Source organism: Talpa occidentalis, unplaced genomic scaffold (genome assembly GCF_014898055.3).
Source record: "Talpa occidentalis isolate TD23 unplaced genomic scaffold, MPIMG_talOcc4v2.1, whole genome shotgun sequence".
NCBI classification, from domain to species: Eukaryota; Metazoa; Chordata; class Mammalia; order Eulipotyphla; family Talpidae; genus Talpa; species Talpa occidentalis.
In genome coordinates, this window is record NW_026555331.1 from 123,413,192 (window position 1) to 123,417,743 (window position 4,552).

The window sequence follows — 4,552 nt, forward strand, 5'->3', positions numbered from 1 at the left end:
AGCAGGTTAAAATGCCTGAAACCAAACAGAGCTTGCTTCTTAAATAACTCGGAGATAATGTGATGCAATTTACAGATGAGTGAGCTCTGAACTGAATGTTACCACCTTTTGAGATCAAAAGAGACAGGATTAAGGGACCTAGATTGTGTTTTGTGACAGTAACATCACTTTTTACTCCGCTGAACTGGACACAACTCATTTGGGTAAGTAAACAAGGGCTTATATTTATTTTGAAAGGTCACCAAAAAACAATAAAAATTGACTCAGTTTACTGAGCAGTGAGTCATCTGTTGCTTTTTTTTTTTACTTGTAAAGTAAGATCTCATCCAGAAAAGGAATTTACTTAATTTTTTTTCCCACTAGAAACATTTCCAAAGTTAAGGCTTCGGAGTGCTGGGGCAGATTAGGTTTAAAGTCTTTTATTGTCCCTAACTCCAGTCAAGGATGTTCCATGTGAATCATCAGGATGTATATAATACCCTACATTTTAAATTTGTGATAATCAAAGGTAATACCCATTTAAGTAATTTTCCTATTGTTTTTGGAGTTAAAAGGGAGATTTAAAATTTATAGTTGAGAATTTGGCACAAAAAGCTATTTGGTTACTTAGTTCACTAGTGATAAGATCTTAAGAATTGCGGCAAATCACTTAACCTCTCTGAGTCCCATTTATGTCAGTGGAATAGTACTATTAAATGAGAATACTTTTGAAGCATCCAGCACTGAACCTACATTATAAACATTCACTAAATGGTAGTTATTCTAACATCAGCATCACCTGCACAAGATGTTTGAAGTTTTTCATTCTTATCTCAATCTTGTTTGTTTTATACTTGAAAGATCACTTTTGCAAAAATCTTTTAATGCATATTACCTACTTAGCCCTCATAATTCTTTGAGGCACTTACTATTTTTGTTTTTGTCCTCTTCTTGCAAATGAGAAAATAACAGCACGCCCCATCCCTTCCTCCCAAATGTCTAAGTATTTTTCTCAGGTTATACAGGCAGCATAATGTCAAAAAGGCAACTTCTGTTTTCAGATTTCTATTTCTTCTACAAGACACAGATTTCTATTGTCTAATGTGAACATAATTGAAGAACATTCCAACTTCTAGCATCTTTCCCCCCTAATCTTGGCTCTATATTACACTCATAATGTCCAGAATTTTGTTCCCTGAGCTCAATTGTGGTTATCAATTGAATTAATTTGCACTAGATTGCACATTGTTACATGGTGCTCAAGAGATTCTCAGCATGTTTGTGGGGCTCATATTATAACTGGGAATTAGAAACTGGCCTCAACTTCTGGACCCACCTGGCTACCCATTCCTCTCCTCCACCCTGTACTCTAGCTTCTTTTAATGTCCTCCCTATGAGCTTTTTTGATCAAGATAATGCCTATGCACTACCCCTGCTTGACCTCCAGAATTTGAGTCCCTTTGAGGTTTGTTAGGACTGTTAACCTCTTTCACCATTCTTTCTGAGCTGCTTGCCTTCCTCCCCATCTCTCTATCTTCCGCTGTTCCACCCCCAGTTCCAGGTGTCCTATTCCTCTAACGCTATAATGCCTCCTGTTAGAAAGAACTTGCACGGGCAGAGAAGCTGGCTTAGTCTTGCTGTGCATAGCATGGAATTTTTTTTGAAGATTTTATTTATTTATGCTTACAAGAACTGGGACGTAAGCCAGAGGGAGATGTATGAGAGGATTCACCAGAGACAGAGTGGGGAGCAGAACAGGCAGATTGACTGAAATACACTGCTGAGGGGAGCAATGGGTGAGACAGGCGAGGTCTACCAAACTATGTGAGCTATGTGAGTCAGCTCCTGGCTGGGGATCTAATTGGAGCTGTAGTGGCTGCTGATAGCGTCATAGTGCTGAGACTTAACCCCTTGTGCCACCACAGAGGCCCATAGAGCATGGATTTTTGTCCTTATTTTTCAGTTACCAACAATGTGTTGGAGTATCACACTTGTGATCTAATCCATGTCAATGACTCTTGACACCTTTTGCAAAGGTTGTCTGGATTGTCTTTCAAGAACAGCCTTAATCCTGTGAGGTATCCATTCTAGCCAATCTTAGCATAAAGAAGATCCTAGCACTGTGCATTTTGTTTCTGTCAGATTCAGTGGACAGAAAAGAAGAGATTACATTATTTTGATGCTTTAATGATATTTTCACCAAGTTGTCCATTAATTCTCTTCCTAAAGTATAGACCCTGGGTGCACTGTTCTTCCTTCTGCTGCTGTATAATATGCTTTCTTCCTGCTAAGTCATGTCTAATTTTTTTTTTTGGCCCATGACAATGATGGCAGAAATAACTTCATTGCTATTAAGCTTCCCTCCCTGAAGAGGACCATGACTGACTCTTTGGTGAGCTCTATTACACATCCAGCTGGATCAAGGACTAGAAACCTGGCCATCCTGCCACAGACTGGAAATGCCCTCTCCTTGTAACACCCCCACCAAAAAAATAAATAAATAAAAATTAAAATACCCCAATAGGAGTGTTCAAGGGCAGGAATCAGGAAGTTTAAGAAATCTTTCCAGAATTTAGGGAGAGAACCTGAGTTCTTGTTTTCTGTGCCTGCTGCCATCCCTGCTCTCAAAACTGCTGCTTCATGTTCCAGGTGTAACAAATGACATGAACCACTTAGTCAATCAAGCTGGGGCCTCTGACGAGAGAAGCTCTCGGTGGTCATAAATTAATGTCATCTCCATTTCATTTCTGGGATTCTTGAGAATGACCTACTTTATTTAGGAATTTCAGAGTGGTTTTCTTAAGTTTTTATTTTTGTTTCCTCCAGATATTCTTGGTAAAAATTTTCTTGGTTCCTACAATCAAAATTTCAGTTTCGAAGATTACACCCATGTTAACAGAAGCCTTTTTCATCTTCTGACTTAGCTTCCTGACTCAAATTTTTCTGAGTTCCTTAGCGTGCCAGTGACATTTGGGGGAGTGAAATACATTGTCAGGGGTCTTTCATTCTTATAATTTTAGAATGCTAAGCTTTGTGTACATGTCTACTTTTTACTTCCTTTCCTGTAATGTACTATTTTAAATGTTTGGCCTGTATGATATCAATAGATCTATATATTTAAAACTTAAAGGAACACATACACATACAGTACATCCATATATACATACATGGTATATATAAGATTTAAAAGACTATATACTATATCTTTTTCTATCTATACATATTTACACACATACATGCATATATATGTACATATATACATCTACATACTCTGGTCCTAGAGATTAATCATACACATTTGCTTTTCTCTGCCTTTTTTTTTTTTTTTCTATTTTCTGAGCAGAAATTCAATCCCGAGATTAATTTCTGATGTTTAGTATTTTTCAGCTTAACTATCCTGGTTTATTTTTTAAAAAGATTTATTTATTTATGCATACAGGAGCTGGGGCACAGGCCAGAGATGCGAGGGGGTGAGAGGATCTACCAAAGATAGAGTAGGGAACAGAACAAGCAGATTGACTGAAATACACTGCTGAGGGGAGCAGCAGGCAAGAGAGGAGAGGTCTGCTGCGCCATGTGGGTAGCTCCCTGGACTGCGATCTAACTCGTGCTGCAGAGTCTGCGGATTGCTTCATAGTTCAGTGCTTAAGCCCTTGCGCCACCAGGGAGGCCCCTAACTATCCTGGTTTATTATTATTTCTAAGAATTAGGTGTGGTCATGCTTATACCCTTTTCTATCCCCTACCCCAAGTTCCACCCATCTTCACACTCAATCCAAGCATTCAGTACCACCTACTGGCCCCCAGTTATCTGGGTGGCCCCACACTTCCTACCCCACTCCACTGAGAGGTATCCTGCAGCCCTGACCTTTGCCCTCTTCCACATTGATCTGTTGGGTATTCTAGTCTTTCCAGGACCTGCCCTTTCTGCTGGGAAACCACTAATTTGAACCAAGGTGTTCAGAAGCAAAGCAATTATTCTTCCTTAATTAGTGGTAATTGGAAACCAGGCGGCAAGAGGGCGTGGCCAACGTTTGAGGCCCCCCTCCAGGCGCGGGATTTATTTCCGCTCCTCTTCTGCGGTGGGCTGGAGTTCTCGAAGACACCAACTCTCAGTGGGATCTCAAAGATCCCTGTGCCAGGGCGTGGAAGGCCGGAGGTAAGCCAACTCTTCTTTCCTAAATCCGTCTCCGGACAATGGGAAATACCTCAGGGCTTTGATAACTATGCCGGGGGAGGGAGGGGGTGGGAGAGCCAGTGGACTAATTGCTCCAGTGAGCACCTTCAAAAGGACCCCAACAGTTGCTTGTTGATTTTGATTATTACTTTGTATAGATTAGTCTTTTTCCTGGTCTCTTATTTAGGTTTTCTATAAACCAGAGACACACTGCGGGGTGGGGGGGAGGGAGGTGCAGGGAGAGGAAGAACTAGAGTCAAAATAAGGGGGGGTGCAATTGTATGGGGAATATAACCAAAATGAAAATGCAAGGATGAAAAATGATGTAAGAATTATATAAAATAATAATAAAAAAGGACCCCAATAGCAGCTCAAGAGAAACCAGAACTCAAAGGCA